The sequence below is a fragment of the Pezoporus occidentalis genome, unplaced genomic scaffold (genome assembly GCF_034315485.1).
Source record: "Pezoporus occidentalis ecotype Australia unplaced genomic scaffold, CSIRO_AGI_Poc_V1 ctg79, whole genome shotgun sequence".
NCBI classification, from domain to species: Eukaryota; Metazoa; Chordata; class Aves; order Psittaciformes; family Psittacidae; genus Pezoporus; species Pezoporus occidentalis.
This window is the reverse complement of record NW_026916147.1, coordinates 556,293-573,743: the sequence shown is the minus strand read 5'-3', so window position 1 is coordinate 573,743 and position 17,451 is coordinate 556,293. Positions and strand designations below refer to the sequence as shown.

The 17,451-nt window shown below is 41.9% G+C and overlaps 2 long non-coding RNA genes across 3 annotated transcripts in view; both read right to left on the bottom strand.

Moving 5' to 3' along the window:
- Window positions 1-14,070, bottom strand: part of LOC134155547 (uncharacterized) — a 48,558-nt gene extending 34,488 nt beyond the window's left edge. Inside the window, exons 1-2 of the long non-coding RNA XR_009961614.1 lie at window positions 13,516-14,070; window positions 11,097-11,326 (exon numbers count right to left, since the gene is read on the bottom strand). This is a non-coding gene — a long non-coding RNA (uncharacterized LOC134155547). The remainder of the gene's footprint in view (window positions 1-11,096; window positions 11,327-13,515) is intronic.
- LOC134155548 (uncharacterized) overlaps window positions 1-17,451 on the bottom strand; it is a 230,547-nt gene that overhangs the window by 60,494 nt on the left and 152,602 nt on the right. Inside the window, exon 3 of one of the 2 annotated variants that reach the window (XR_009961615.1) lies at window positions 14,380-15,639. The exons of the other annotated variant lie outside the window; for it this stretch is intronic. This is a non-coding gene — a long non-coding RNA (uncharacterized LOC134155548). Of the gene's footprint in view, window positions 1-14,379; window positions 15,640-17,451 lie in introns of those variants that run through there. 2 annotated transcript variants of the gene reach the window in all.

Below are 17,451 nucleotides of genomic sequence, written 5' to 3'. Positions count from 1 at the left end.
TTTCACAGTGACCATATTTGTGCCAGGAAGAATATACCGGATGATACTTAAATGACAACAATTATTTCACAATAAATAATGTCTTCTAATAACTGTTTTTTTCTTCTTCTTTTGATTGCATGGTGAGGTTTTCTACTTGTTCAAAATTAGAATGATGTAACATGAAATTATTCCTGGAACATCAGTGAATATAACATGGTATGCAAGCAGCATCGGTAAAATGCAGTTGGTACTTTAAATCACACCATCTTGTTTCTAGTCTCTTTTTGAACCATGGTAGCTCTTTTGAGTCAGTTCTTCTGCTCTGAACCACATAAAGAAAGGAAAATGTTTCAGAAAGATTTCAAGATTTTTTTCAATTTTATTGTTCTGAACTGGAAAAAGAATATTTCTAAGCTTCCTCATAGGAAAATAGTAATTGAGAATTCATTCAGGGTTGTCCATTAAGGTTTTGCCTCAATAAGTTATACCACCTAAATTTACTTTCTAAGTGTGGAAAAACTAAACTTTCCTTCTGACTTCTCCTCACCTGAAGTTCAATAGGAGTAAAAGAGTAAGTGTATTTTCTATAAGCTGTGTGTGCCCCTGTAGATGAGTATAGATAGGAGATATGATTTTGACATAGATAAGCAAGGGCAGATACATTTCAGAGACTGTCCTGCAAGAGATACAGGTCAAAATCAGATGACAGTAAAAAATTATTTTAAATTACAAGCTGCCCATGTTATTTCACATGGTGAAGCTTTATGTTGCATGACCTTCTACATACCAGCATCAGAAGCATGTAACTGCTGGCAGCTGTAGGATGTGCTTCCTGGTGGTTTGCAGAAAGGCCTTTCAAATGTAGTACAAAGATGCCTCTCCACAGCTTTGAAACCTCTTCATCTCTTTTAGAAAATCATGCTATTCACTGAATGTTTTATGGGAGGACCTGCGTACTTAGATGCAGGTAACAGATTTCTTAAAGGAACACTTTAAAAGATGGGCAAGAAGAAAGATTGCAATGATTACTGCCTTTGTAACTACTTAGGTAGGTATTATCTCCCAGTCTTTCTAAAGCAAATTATTACACTTTCCTCCCAAAAGAGCTGAAGGCTCCAACAGTGGACTGAGCAAGAGAAAGAAAACAGAAACAGGGAACAGTCCTGTAAACACACATTATCAACTCTTCCCCACAGAACATTTGGAGCCTTTATGATAGCAAGAGCATCATGTTTCTAATATCTTATTTGAGGTGATGATAAAGGCACAATAAGAGAAAATCCACTCATTTAAAGAATAATATTATTTTGTTAAAAAACCTGGAATAACTCCATTGTAAAAAAAGAGTCAGAACTTAAGGAAATTAAAGCAAAGCAATACTGAATAAATGCAAAGATCACGATAAAAAGGAGCAAATGTTTTACAGAACAGCCACAAAACGGTTATGATTGGTAGCCAATAAGCTTATGACAAAGTAACTCTTTTCCATTGCAGAACAAAATACTTGTTAATGAAGAAAAATGCCCTGAAAATGTGATGTAAGTGCAGAAAAGTGGTGTTTATCTTTGGCTTGTGATGCTGACATCAACAATAGAGTGCTCATATTAACCCACTGCCCTTAAAAATAAACAGAAGTGCACTTTAATCTTGGTGTTTCTACTTTTATCTGAGATTAGTCCCTCTGATTTGTTGAACTACAATTAAAGGGGGAGAAAACATGTAGAAATTGGGCAAAAATTATGAGTACTTTTTAGAGCACAAGAGTTTTACTAAATCCTCATTTAGGCCATATGTCAAAACATCTCTAAGATGCATGAAGCCCATGCGCCACTCCAGCTTTATGGCGACAATAATTTGTGTTAAACATTTAAAAAGTATTTATGTTCCCAGTGTTAAATATTAGTCCTTGCAAACACAGCTCTGGGTGCTTGCTCCTCTGCAAGTCCCATGTATTTGTTAGTGGAGTTTCAAAGTGGGGCAGCCCCAGACAGTGGGGCTGTCCAGTGCTACAGAAACTGGTGCAAGTTATGCCTTGGATTTCAATTGGAAACCGATCAAGACCTTAATTTGGTGATTAAATGAGTGCTCAGTTTTTGTACAGCTCTCCCTCACAGTGAAATTCCCTGCAGAGTAAAGGGCCACAGGGAGGCCTGTGTGTGGTGGTGCAGGTCTGGCGTCAGCTCTCCCAGCAGTGTTTACAGGCTCCCCATGGCTGTACGTTCCAGCTCTCCCATATGGTACTGAGCTGTTCTCATCCCTAAAGCAGAAATGCCTTTTCTTCTCCACGACTCTCTTTGCTGCGTACCCACCTATCCTCTTGTTAGTATTGAAGTTCCAGTTTCTTCAGCAGTGAAGAGCAGGCAGAATAGATTACAAACGGGTAACACAGAGTGACACAAACTCTTGCGTTGTCATGATTTCAGTTAGAGGCCTGGATCAGGTGGTTTGCTCACCTGCTTGCGCTTCCTGAGTACGGTGCTGAGCACCTCTGGTTGTTGTAATGGAGATTTACCCTCCCTACCTGGTTGGTATGTGCTTTACCCTGAGTGGTGGTGGCCAGAAGGTTGCTCTAAAATGTTGTTATGAATCCTTCAATTGAAGAACTTATGACTGTTTTACTCTGAAGAGACTCTTAAGGAAGAAAGGTCATTTTTCAGTGCACACCTGCTTTAGCATCAAACACATCATACAAACCACTGAAATGCAAGCAAGTTAGAGTGAGAGTGACCTTATCAAAAAGGGATGACTGTTGTGAAAAGTTGAAGCCTGATATTTCCAGTTAATACTAACTGCTATGAAAATGCTCCACTGGTCTCTCTCCCCATGGAAATGTGGGGGGAAAAAAGGAGAACAAAATGAAAGAATTTATTCAGTTACTCTAAACATGAAGAAAAGAGAAACAACCCTTGCAATCCAAACAAAGGAATCTGAAAAACATGTGTTTCAGTTAACAAACAAGCTCTTTTACATCCTGTTTATGCCTGTTCACAACTTTCGGACCACTTTAAGTGCAGCCTTTTCAAACAACAGTTTGTTCCTCTCTGCATCAGCTGCACATTACAGTGTATAGGTGTTGTTGTAAAACAGTATGTACACCAGATTCTGTGCAAGTGAGCACTGAAAAAGAGAAGACCATGAAATTCTGTCCTGCCAGATCATTACAACTGAAGACTGCCCCTTTAATTTCTTCCAAGTTATTCAGTGCTCAGAGCCTTTTTAAAAATCACTCTGCTTTATTTTACCAGAACACAAACACCAAAGCTCAGAACAACTCCTGTACCCAGGAGATTTCAGAGTTGAGAAAGCAGCGAGCTGAAGACTGCTTTGAAACCACATATTGATTCTCCTTAGAGAAGCAGGGTAGCAGAGAACACAGAAAGACAAAACTCCCTCTCAGCAGCACGCGTGTCAAACATACAAGCATTTTTCCAGGTGGTCAGCCTTAACACAGCTCCATCCATGGAGCAAGGTGAGATTTAAGAAAGTGAAGGACCACCTAAGAACAGCACATGATCACCACGCTAACACTGGTGGTAAGACAGAAATCAGTGGTCAAATAATGAATGAGATTACAAATGCAGATGATGATTTTAAGCCACCTGTTGGAAGAAAAGGAGAGGTGGAAAACAGAAAAAAAATCCTTTCCCAGGTGCAGAGTAAATCTGGGATGTGTCCAAAGTGGGAGACTTGTCATGTACTTTTGTGATTTTTCTTGAGGAATGGAGTAGAAAAGTGTGATCTTCAACACTGAAACAACAACTTCTTTTAAGATGGATTTAACTGAGGATAGCCCAGACGTTTGTAAGGTTGGTGCACTCAGATTACTGAGCAAATTTGAGCAAGTTCCACTCCCATCTAGACAAGGCTTAGTTAAAACAAGTCTGGAGGAAAGAATGTACAGTGAGCTTCCTTCACCATCATCTGCCATGTAAGAGCAAGCTCTGCAGCATGTTGTGCAGTATGCATCAAAAATCAGGCTTTTGCAACATATGCAGCTTGTAAGTCATGAATGCCAAGAACCCTGTCAGGTCTGAGGAGTTGTCCTTTGTCCTTGCATTGGGAAGTTGTTAGTCTCATGGGATCCATTTCTCTGGCAGTTCTAACATACCATCCATTGATTTCCTTTCATTCAGCTGGTGTTAGAGAGAAGGGCCTGGCTCCAGCGAAGAGCGCATTCCACACTCCTTGCTGGATGTGTTGGGAGCCTTTCTTCGTGGCAGGGCCACCCATGTCCTGCCAGGACTCTGTGTCACTCCCTTGCGCTTAGTTTACTCACATGGAATTAGCTCATGGGGCATGTACAAAGATGCATTATTCCCCAGATAGCCTGGTTCTTAGTACATACTTATTTTTGTTAATCTCCTATTCTTTGTATTTATCAGGAAACAGGTGAGGAGGTGGGCACCCTCTAAAAGACCTGTCTTTTCCTGTAAACCCAAAAAACTCTTTGGAGATGAAAATATGACAGAAGAGACGTTTCATCTCCCATCAGCTAAAGCAGGATGTTTACAGCTCACTAGAACTCTTCTTCCTATATGCTCAGTCATCTCCTGAGAGTTCAGAAAGCTGTACATGAATATGTAGGTATGCGCAAGACAAGCAAAGCAGATGTTGCACTGATCTCTCCTGGGGCATCTTAGATCACAGAAGCTAACCTATGGCATGTCTTCCAGCTGCCAATTTAAGCATCCCTCCTCCCCTTGAAAATGCAGAGCTCTCCCCTGCTGCAATACTGAACAGCTTGAGCTTAAGGAGTCAGCTGTGTTGACAAGGCCTATCACTGTGGCTTTTCGTGTATCTGTGCAAGCACATCTCTATTTCACCAGCCTACTATAGCCATCACCTGAGCATCCTCCACCTCCAGCACCAGTGATGTTCATTTAGCCCAGAGTCTCTCAAATGAAGTGGCCACTACTAAGCCAGGTACCTCTCCTGACCTACGCCGAGTTTACCAGTTAATTCAACATACAGAGTGCAGAAGAATCACAAGGTGTCAAAACCTTCTAAATTTGTGAGCTACAACTGCAAGACTTGTACTCGCTGCCATTCTCACATTTCTCTGCCCACCATGTCAGTAAGATTTCGGAAACAGCCAAAGCATTTCCCATGCTGTTTTTCTGGTAGGGAAGAGCTGTCAGCCTTCCATGCTGGCCGAGGCAGGACATGACCCCAAATCTCACCCCACTTCAAAGAAGCTCTCTCACTGGCCCAGCCACCCAGTGGCCAGGGCAGCTCAGAAGGGACCTGCACTCTTGTGCTGGCAGGGAGGAATTGCTCCTCAGCTTGTTAGTGCCAGGGAAGATGCAGCTGGAGAAGAATGAAGGTTGCTGGCTACAGAACATTAAGCTCATCTCTTGTCAGCTTCTAAATATATTACCCAACTCCCTGTAAAAGCAGACTGCATTACTGTCAAAATGAGAACTCACTACAGTTACCAGTAAAATAGTTTCTTACTAGCACTTCTGGTTGTCGCAACGGAGATTTACCCTTCCTACGTGGTTGGTGTGTGCTGGTTGGTCCTGAGTGCTGGTGGTCAGAAGTTTGCTCTAAAACGTTGCTAGGAATCCTTCAATTTAGAGATCTTATGATTTTTTCACTCTGAAGAGACTCTTAAGGATGGAAGGTCATTTTTCTGTGCTCCATCACTCCTACCTTCATTCCTATCAATAAAAGCAAAAATATTTTCAAACAAACCCAAGGGCAAGTAGCCTATTGAAAGCAAGAGCCCATATTTAGTATCAGTAAGCATGGAGCTTGCAATGGAAATGCAACAACTATACAGGCTGATGATGTCCCTCAATACTAAACAGCTTTTTAAGCCATGAGATAAGAACAACACTGTCACTTTGCTCCATAGCGCACATACAGACAACATGTCTTTGACAGCTCAGTGAAGGAAAAGGTTTCATTCTTCTATAATAGAGACATAAGAAAAATCTGATAGCAGACCACAGCTTGTACAAATTGCTGCCCTGACACTGTTCTCTGGCTGATGATGCTGGCTAACAATAAGTGTGCAACTTAAGAAGGATGAAATCAATCAAGATGCAGAAACAACTGAAAATAAAATCAAAGAGTGAGATAGAATTCCACACATTTTAATATTTGTATAGACTTATAAACCTGCATATTTATTCCCGCTACGCATTGTGAATGAGCTCATGAAAGAAAGCATTGGGAGTCAGTCCTGGAAAACACCGAGAGCTAACTGCAATTCCCTTCTACTCAGAGATGAGTGCTCAGCCCCCTCAGGCTTCTCTGAAAATATCAGCTTCTATTTAGGCATGTGCTGGGTCATTGTTCTATTCAACCACAGTTAGTAATGATATCACGTTTTAGGTTTCAGCGTAAGCTTTAGAAAAAAAGAGTAGAATAAATGGAAAGTTGTAGTCTCTTTTCAGCACAGGACACTAAACAAATAGTTTAGTATCTTCTGCCAGAGCAAGTTCCTCTGGGTGTTCCTTTAGGGGCATTTTTGCTGCCGAGATGACTGATCACATGCAACTATGCCAGCCATTTGTGGTTTTGTTCCTTTCTGTCTGGTTCATGTAAGAGCTTACAAGTCTACAGCTGTTGACAAACTAAAAGAAGCAATGGGGTAGCTTAAACTGTGACACTTACATTTCCCATGCAGAAGTCCCAGAGTTATTTTCCAAGGATGACCACCCTTACGAAACCACATTAGAGTCCTGACTGGCATTAGACGAAGCAACCTTTGGGCATACAGCCAGGTAGAAGAGTCAGCACTCAGCAAGAATGCTTCCTTCTGTACTGGGTCCCAAAGGAAAGATAAAGACTCAATGCTTCCCTCTACTGTACCTGCACAACCTCCACAGCTATTGCTTTGTGGCATCTTGTGCACTCCTTCCAGGGTGAGACTGAGCAGCTTACAAGCGCTTGTCTTCCTGCCCATCCTCACACCTTGCTGGTATGCTTCTTCAAGGAAAACCATGTGTTTACCTCCAGATCTGGCTGACCTATGCATTGCAGACCCCCCATATGCTATCCCCCCAGATCTTTTAAAATACAATCACATTCGTTCAGTTTCAAATGTAGCACATTACTTGAGTGAGAACTTTATTGCAGTTATATACTGCACTGCCGCTGTGACTTGCCCAGAAAACTTTCCACCTCCTCTCCACCCTATGTATACAAGATGGTAAAAACTGCTAAGTTCTGAGCATGAAATTCAGTGCCACTGAAATGAGAAGGAAGAACTCCAATGACTTCACAGTGAAGTAAGCCATCTCACTCTGCTCAGGGAAGCACCCGCAAAAAAATAATTGCATGGATGATTTTATTTCTTTCTAAAAAGACAGCAGGAGCCACCAGGCTGGTCATCTTCAAACAAACAAAACCACAAGAGCATATCTGCAAGGACGTGTCTGTTTGAATCTGCAGTGTTTCTTTTATATCTAGGGTGTTCACTGAAAGTAAGAAATAGATAAAGTTAGGGTTTTTTTCCACCAGGGCTAAGTCAGAGAAGCTAATAATGTGAGGAGCTGGCATTCTGTGACTCACTTAGCCCAACCAAGGCAGGCATAAACTGTGCACTACTACAGATGTTTGAAGGGGAGAAGAGTCATATTTTCTCTGGGAGAGAATGAGGAAGTGACAGCCATTGAGATTTAAATGACAGCATGTGGCATTAGGAGCCACAATTAAAAGTTGTTATGGGCTTCACAGTAACAAATTATCATTCCATGGTACTCCATCAGGAAAACAGTAACACATTCATAGACAGACCAGTGGCTTAAGTCAGGTGGGAGAAAAGACCAGAAGCAAGAACTCAAACAACAAAACACTAACAAAACAACTCTCTGAGCTAATGTGATTTGAAAAGGAAGGAAAAGAAGAATCCTAGATGGCTGACAAGTGCTACCTGGATGTTACTAATGCACCTTACCCAGCAAAGATGGCTGCGGGCTGAGGAGGTGTCAAGTTCATCTCACATTCCATGTTTTTCTGCTAAGACAAACTCAGACTTTGAAACAGGAGTACCTGGAGAAGCTGCACTTTCTTTTGTGCCCTTTCCCACTGTTTCATAACTAGTGGATCTGTTTTCCTGTGTATCAAAACTTACTGCACCTGGACCACACTCACAGAAAACTTCTTCCTGAAACCTGCTTTGAAAGCATCCATACTGCAGGACTGAGCAGGTCTGGGTGAGCGCCTTGAGCTCCTTCCCTAGTTTTTGTACATGCACTCTTTGTGCAAGGACTTTGCAGAAAACTCTGTACAGCTCTGGCCAGGGCAAAGCACAAAGAGACAGGTCACACAGCCTGTGGGAGATGTAGTCCTGGATATTGAGAGCTATTTGATAAAGCTCACAACAATATAATTTAGTTAAGTGCTGTTCTTTCTTGTTTTCTTATTTCCAGGTCTGGAAGCCAGTAATTCCAGAGAGAGAAAAGTCTTATTCTTTTATATGTGTCCAGCTACTTGACATAATATATAGAGAGATAATCAAAATTATTATCAAGGCTCTGAGTAATTTAGCCATATGAATCATACTGGCTCCATATCCTTGGGATTTTCCTAAAGGTCATGACGTGCTTTTACTGGCTGAAAGTTATCTTTCAGTGAATAAGGGGAACACGGGTTCCCTTTAACATTGGAGACAGCCCCTGGATGACTGACACCAGCCTGTCATTCAATCCCACATCACTGATCTGAAAGTTTGCACCCGGAAGCAGTGACAAGTTACTCCTGTTGCTGGCTGAACTGCATGGGTGGGCTGTGCTCTGTCCCTATGTCTAAGTGTCTGCTGGGGGCAGGGAAATAAAGAACCAACACACAAACACAAAAAATAAGGTTTGGGACTGAACACTTCCAGAGGCTGAATGTTGCCAAGACTTGGACTATTACACCCTGGCTGTGTCTGAATAGAGGCCCTCTTCGTATACTGGTGTGAAAATCTCTTGCCTGGACAGCAAAGAACTGTTTAAAAAGGAAATGGCAGAGCAGAAGAGCTGATACAGCTTCTTGCTAGCAGTTGGTATCCAAGCTTTTTTCTGCCAGTTGTTATGTTTTCTTCTCCTTCAGTAATCAATCTCCGTTACAGCGCTGCTAAAAACAAAGGCTGCTGTGTCAGAGCCTGACACACAAACTTCTTGCATGCTGTAAGCAACTACTTATACAAAGCATGATCTCTATTTGTAAACAGACAAAAGCATGAATTAATTTGTTTTAACATTAGAAATTTAAATTATTTTATATACCTGAACAGCTCCTAGCAGCTCTTTAAGAAATTGGAGCCCTGCAGTGACAAGTGAGGTTGCATTCTCTCACCCAAATTTAAGGTGATTAAATTTGATATCCAAACAGGAGGTAATTAGGGTAGCTTGCCTTTCTATTCAGTACAGGAATTTCTAGGAAGCATTATTTACTTCATCAGAAAATCAGACATCAAAAACGGGTCAGATGAATTTTACCTTGGGAAAGACCAATTCATTCTGTGCACTGCATATAAACAGGCCCCAAACAGCCACCTCAGGTGCAAACACCTCTGTGGCAGATGTTAGAAAGCTTCCCAACCATATGGCCATGCAACACAGTTCCTCCCTGAAGAACTTACCCTTTACATACACACATTTCTAGAATGAGAAGTGGAGCTCTGTGCCTAGTCCAACCCATGCACACAGCACTCCTACTCTGGTTCTCCAGACTAGGAACCATGCCTGAGATTGTACTTTTTAACCCATGGACCTGCCATCAACTTATTTGCCATCAGAACACCACGCTGCAAAACCTTCCTTGGAAAATAATACCAATGCAAAATCTCCCACTCGTCAAGAAGCTCAGGAGTGAACCCTTGAATTTCTCATGACTCAATGTACAAAGATCTTTCATTACATCCAGAAAGGATGCTCAGAGGACTTAATAGAAAAACAAGAATTTACAGCATTCACCACTCCTTCACGCTCACATAACCAGAGTCTGTCAAACAACCATGTGCAGAAAATGGCAAAACCTTATGAGCAGCTCCTAATTTTTGTTCCTTTAGGTTTTTTTTTTGTACAGTTTGGGTGTTGTATTAATTGTGTTTTGCTTTAAACAGTCCTTGTGTCACCAAATCTCTTCCACAGAGTCAGCAGTTTTGGTCTTCATCAATATACTAATAAAAACAACAAATGTAATAACAATACATAGGTCTAATATTATACTTGTGTCACATCTAGGAAACAGCAGTTTTAATAGAAAGATTATTAAAGTATATTAGAAGGCATGAAGAAAAAGAGTAGGACCAATATCTGAAGGGGGCCTATAGGGATGCTGGGGAGGGACTTTTCATTAGGGACTGTAGTGATAGGACAAGGGGTAAGGGGTTAAAACTTGAACAGGGAAGTTTACATTGGGTATAAGGAGGAAGTTCTTTACTGTTAGGGTGGTGAGGCACTGGAATGGGTTGCCCAGGGAAGTTATGAAGGCTCCATCCCTGGCAGAGCTCAAGGCCAGGTTGGACAGAGCCTTGGGTGAGATGGTTTAGTGTGAGGTGTCCCTGCCCACAGCAGGGGGGTTTGAACTAGATGATCTTAAGGTCCTTTCCAACCCTAACGATTCTATGATTCTATGATTCTTGAAGCCAGATGAAAGGAGCTGATGTAAACAGAACTAATCGTTAGAACACAGTTACATGACAATTATAACGTATCCTAAAGTATCTTTAGAAAAAGCCCTAACAATGAGTGTTTTAAGAGCAGGAGTAGCAAAAGACTGGTCTTGAAAAAAAAATTAAGTTACACCACTATAAATTGAAACAGTGAAATGGTGGATCAAATGAAAATCTCTAACTTTGTGTAGAATACTTTTGAACATTGCAGAGATACAATTTATTTTATTACTGCACACCATGCCTCTTTCTAGATTCTTGCATTCAATGGACATTGATGCAGAATGGTTCACTCATTTTCTGGGGGCTGATCTGCTTCTGCAGAGGCAGTAGTGTCTTTGCACACAGGCAAGTATGCGTTCATACTGCTCATACTCTCATTTTTAGATATCCAGCTTTCACTAGAATAAAATGAGGTGTGAAGAGACCAAATAAAGCCTAGCAAGACATACAGAAGGCTAAATGAGCTGGACAAAATTTGAAAAAAGCTGCCAGTCAATACATAATGATTTGTTGAACTCTGCTGCTGGATTTTGTACCTGCAGGGTCCTGAAACACTTCCCCTTGTTAACTCACTTGTGGATGTACTGCGAGACGAACTCCTCCTGTACCACCAGAGCATTTGTTCTTCCGCTTCCTAGGAGAATCTCTGCTCTCCCATCTCAGGCAACCCACAGACACTCCAGTAAAACACAGTGTCCTGATCGGGGTAAGCCTCTGGCACAGCAACATCTGGAGGAGAAAAAAAGAGAAATAAATAAAATCATATCCCCTGCACACACACTCCCTCCCTTCCCCAAATGCTGTTTCATTCTCAGAAAACTGAGCTTGGCAAAAACCTCCTGATCTCGTGCTCACTCCCATCATTCACACCCAATGTACATATTCTTTTTATCAGATCAGAGAGCAGCATTTGGATTATTTCAAACAGCTAACATTACTCATCAAGACAGAACCTGTAGTTTTTACATGGTGGGCCTGTGCTGAGCTGTGAAGCACTTCTGCAGGCTTCTAGTGTGAGCAATAGGCTGAGTGAAAGCAAGATCATCAAAGCCCAGGGCAGTGTCACAGAGATGGCTGCTCGGTCAAAGACTCCTATGGCCCTTTCTTTTCATCTTTGTTTAAAACAGAGATGCTAAGAGAGAAACATCTCTCCTGAGCCATTCAACACATCTTTAATCACACAACGGGATGTCAGTAAATACAAAATATATTTCTGCAGTATTCAGATGAATCATTACTCTGCAGTGACTACAGTTATGTAGGTACCAGGCTATTTTCTGCGTGCTGCACCCATAAGTGTAAATTTTGTCCTTTGGTAATGGGCATTCCCCTGTCAGCTTGAGATGGCTCTTTATTACTGAGTTATTCAGGTATAATTTGATCTCATACAGAAATATCCCTCTCCCTTCTTGCTTCTGTATTTCTGAAATAAAGGTTATGCTGACTGAAACAGCATTTGTTTGCCAAGGATAAAAACAACACTTGAACTGAAACTGGGCTTCCAGAAACAACTCTGCTTAACACGAAGCCATTCACTAGCTCTTTGCAATAGTCACATCATTATATTCCCCTGTCTTTCAAGCTGCTCTTCGTTTTGAGTGGCCGTCATTCAGAAGCAAGTTTCAGAGCACCAGGTGGTCTGATATAATATTTATGGGTTTCAACCTTTTCACTAGCTACTCTTCTGTACCAAACTACATATAATAAATACAAGTTTGCTCAAGAAAACAAATTGAAACTTTAAACAAATGTAGCCTACGTTATATAGGGGGTCACAGAAGGTGTGCGTAATAGTCCCTTCTGGCCTGAAAAATCTAATAATCTATGAATTTTGAAATAACTGCATAAAATACTACACTCCGATCCTAAATTTTGCAGTAAACCTTTTCAAATATTAACAAGAAGCTGTGCAGCTGAGAGAGGATTATGCCCTTGGATATTCGGCTAGGGGATGTTTGCCAACCTGTCCTAAAAAAAAACCCAACAACCTTCCTTTAGTTTCTGAATGAACAGAATTAATTGGCTTACATGCTGGAGCAGTGAGTAATGAATGTATTAGCTCATTAAATCATCATCACCATCTACAACCTCACCACAAAACAATGAGGACATATTATGGTCTGAGTTACCTACAAAAAAATTAAATAAAACAGCATAGGTGGCACCTCTGTTTTATCATGTGTCACATATGGGTGCAATAGTAGTCAGTTGGTGTCAGCAATAGTGTTCTCTTTCTCAAAACTCCAAGTGAAGTGAGAGGGCACATAAGCCCTGGACTTACATGGGTATTAACCAGTAGGGCTTGCAAAAGACCTCAGGCACAGACTAGCAGAAATGCAGGACAGTCATTGCTGCTAACTCTAAACCCCTTCTTTAGTCCAGCGTGGAGTTGGGGATGCCACTACAACAGCAGGTGAGACCATATGGATGGCAGCAGCACTGGCCACAAGTCCTTTCTTAGTTGTGGTTGTGCTTTCCAAAGAAGTTACTGCTCCTCCACCGCATCCCACTGAGCTGTGACTACAACAGCTCTCTGCCCTGTACTGGCTACTGTGAAGCCATTTAAATAATAGTTCATTGCTATTTAGAGGGAAACCAATTAGCTTTTGCATGAGGGAGAAGTGGACTGGAGGATGCAGTACCCACTGAGAGGAGGGCAGGGATGAGCAGCTGGAAACCAGATGAGGGCAGGTGCCTCCTCCTGCAGGACGGCCGTAGCTCTTGCATACAAACATTGCATAAACCCAGCCTTGTGGGTGCAGCCAGCCTGTTCTTACAGCCCGGGAACAGAGGTGAACACAAATGTACAGCCTCCTGATATACCATAACTATCACCCAGTAAGAAGAAAGAAACATGTTGCCCCATATTTAGTTTGGTTATGCAATGAGACAGTCTTCTCCCGGTATGATTTTTTTACCTTGCTCTCCTTTCTGTGCATTCCCAGGTATAATCATTATTGCAATATATTTTTTTCTGTCTCTACCCACTCAGATACATACAGGACAGAATTTCCATATGGTAGGACTCTTCCATCCGAGGTGCTGCAGGATGCTGCTGTGAGCTCTTGGTGAAGTTGTATTTTAGCATATAACTTCTACATGCCTTAGCTCTTCCCTCTGAAGATAATAAATTTTTGTCTATCATCAGGCTTCTGCTTATTAATTCACATCTTTAAGAAGTGCTGAAATGTTTCACGTTTGCCTTGTGATACTCCTTGAATTTGCTTGGTAACTTGAAATGTGAAGAAAACTGTCCAGGCTGGCATATGCATGTAGACTTATCCTCTTCAGGGCAATCACAGGATAGTTTCAAACAGCATTAGTTTTCTTCTCCTCATTCTCAGCCATAAGGCCTTATTCACTTGCAGGGAATGAAAGTCCTTTCACTGTCAGATATCAGTATCATAACATTGCTATTGAATCCTGAAGAGTTAATTTAAAGAAGTATCCAGGAAAAAAACCCATGGTTGTCTTCCTAGCCTAATTCAGGGGACTGAGTGGTTTAAAACATATGACAGAGCCAGAGGATATATCGCTGTCTTAGTTACTTGAAGAAGGAAGGAAGGACAAATGGCAAGGGCTTGAAGAGGAGTTTCTTCCAGCAACTCTCTTCTCCTTTCACAGAGGTCACAGCCCTTCTTCTGACTTACAAGTGAAGGTGGGCATGACAGCAACCACACAGGACCATGAGGAAATAGACTGAAGGGCCTGCCATTCTTCAAAAGTACAGATGCAAATCAGGGTTGTTTGCTGAGCTGTTTGGTTCTGGAATAGGCTGTTGTTCAGTTTCCATGGTGGAACCAACATTGCACATGTGATAGACACACACAACAATCTGTGCCTCCTCCCTGAAACACAACAGGACGGTTTGTCATTGTACATGTGGAGTCTGGGCAGATAAAATCTCCTGAGCTAAATTCTGCTTCTGACTCCTTTGGCGACATGCTGGAGAGACTTGAGTCACTGGGGTTTGCTGAGGTCTTTGTTCTTGGAGAGGAGGTTTGCTTTAGAAGCTGAGCATAAACAAATCAAAAGGACAAAAATAGCAGCAGCTTCTGCTGCCATCTGAAAGTTCCTTCGCATTTGGCTCAACCACATCTGAGCTATGCAAACAGGGAACAAAGTTTTGTAACTCAAACCACCAAAAAAGCAACTTGGTTCACAGAAGTTTTCACGGTGGCTTTGCTGGGCAGCTCCCAGAGCAGCAGGAAGGACTCCTGAAGTGGCCTTCAAACTCAGAGAAACTGAAATTTGTGCAAGGATGACCCAGGTAATTCCTGTCCCTAAAGAAAAGAAGGTGTTTGTCTGGAGAGCTCCCAGCTCAGGCACAGCCAGATCCAAGAAACAAAGTCCTTCCCCTGCCACCCCTGCACATTTGTGTTGTAGCTACATACACAATGATGTGAGCTGTCAGACCACTTGAGTGGGCTTGCTATTCAAATTACTTTAATGAGGATAGCCAAGAAGCATAGCAACGTTATTTAAAGAACTTTTACAGTAAAGCCCTCCCTCTTTACCTCACTTTTGATAACACTCTCAGCAGCAGAAAAAAAATAAGTACATCATCACATTTCTTAGCGAATGCTTCTTAGTAACTTGAAATCCTTTGGGGACAATACCTCCCACTTTCCTGAAACAATTAAGAACAATGGTGAGATTAACATTTCTAAAGAGTGTGTGTGAGCAGAACCAGATAAGTCCTTTAAACAACTTTGAAACTATGGGGCAGTAATATCCCCCCACTGAGAGTCTAAAATTGTCTTTCCACCATGAAAGAATAGAAACTCTCCTTTCCACAGATGATCTCCAGAGCTTGATTCTTCCCAATGTTTGTCCTGTTTGTGTAGGAGGCCACACACAGCCAAGCTGCTGTGTCATCTGAGATGGAGCTGCTGGCACAGCCTTGCGTCGAGGGTCACTTTTGAAAACCCTGTGTACACGATGCTGCTTGTGGATTTAAACTTCTTTGGGATTTTCCAAGCAGTGAGCATTCAGCTGCGTATTTCCACAAGCTGTTTTGAAAATTGATCTTCTCAGAGCAGCTGGTGGGAAAAAAAAACAAACCACAAATAAAAATGGTGCTGTAGGCAGAGACATTTACCTGTGAATAACATATTCAATGTTCAAGACTTGATCAAGAGCGATGGTGGACTATAGCGAGGAATAATCACTTTACTTAGGCAGAAATTGCAGAAAAGAAGGTTTTAGGTGGTTATTTTCATCCCACATCAAGCCAAGCAGGAAGGTTTCTTTCACTGTATTCAACTCACCCTGAGCACCATTTAGAAACAGAGTGAAGACTTGGCTAATAACAGTGACAAAGATTTTGCTAGCTTCTCTGTGATGAGGATTTTATATACACTCCTAGCAAACGACCACGGCAGCCCTCCCCAAGCCACTCCAGCTCTGTCAATGACAATGTGTTGCCTGAAGTTCTGAAAAGAAGGGAAATTTAAGATTATGTGTCATGATCTTAGAAAATATGCAGATAGCATTGTTATCACAGTCTCATCCTCCCCTCAAGAAAAAACATTTAAATGACAGAAAAATAAGATAAAAGCTGAACTGGACAGGATGCAAGAAAAGAGTGTTTCCTGCAATACAAAAGTTTTCAGAAGAGACTGCTGAATTGTAGTGATTGTGTCCCCACAAAATACATGGAGGATCCTGTAAAGTGAACCCTCCATCACTCACCTGCCTGCAGGGATGAGATCATCCAAAATTACTGTGTCATAACTAAGACTTCTCAGAGGCTTTTGAGGTCTCCAGTACTATCACTATTTATTCTTTGCACTGCCTAGTGCCCAACACCCACCACAGAGAAACCTTCCCTGCCAAATGGCTCATAGCAGAATAGACCTTACAACAGTTTAAGCCCAGAGGCTATCATACACTAGTATCCTCTATACCTCTATACACAGACTGAGATGTTCTCAGATTTATAGATGCAAAGAGAATTTACTTATGTTGAGCACATCTAGGAAAAGTTTTTTTAATGTTTCCAGATTTAAGGGGAAAATCATCAACAGTGCATTTCTTCTCTAAATTTCTGCAAGAAAAATTTAAAATAAGAGGACTGTAATGGGATGTACAGAATCCCCAGTCAGGTTTGATATGACTGCCAGAGGTCCTTAGGTGCTAGAAACCATATATGCTAAGCCATGAAAAAGTGCATGCTGATTGCTCGTTTGAAGGACAGAGTAAAGAACTGTCGTGGTTTAAACCCAGTCAGGCAACTTGTTCACTCACTTCCCCCTCTTCTTGCCCTTCCCCTACTCCTGGAGGGATGGAGAGGAGAATCGAAAAGAATGCAACTCCCACAGGCTGAGATAAGAACAGTTCAGTAACTAAGGTATAACACAAATCACTGCTGCTACCACCAATAATAATAATGATAAAGGAAATAACAAGGGAAGAGAATACATCACCTCACCACCAGCTGACCGATAACTTGCCCGCCCCCAGCCCGACCAAGCACCGACCCATACCTCCTCCAGCCCTGCAGTCCCCCAGCCCTTCCGGCTAACTCCCAGTTACCTCCTGGGCATGATGTGCTGTGGTATGGAATACCTCTTTGGTCAGTTTGGGTCAGGTGTCCTGTCTCTGCTTCCTCCCGGCTTCCCCTCCACCCTGGCAGAGCATGAGGCTCACAAAGTCCTTGGCCAAACCAAAACATCATTGTTATCAGCTCTGCTCCCAGGCTGAAAGTCAAAACACAGCACTGCACCAGCTACCAAGAAGGAGAAAAATGACCGCTACTGATGAACCCAGGACAAAAGCCAAATCTTAGCACTTCAAAACAACAGGGAGGTGGGACAGTTGCACCTTTGCTCCAAATGCATTAAAATAAATAA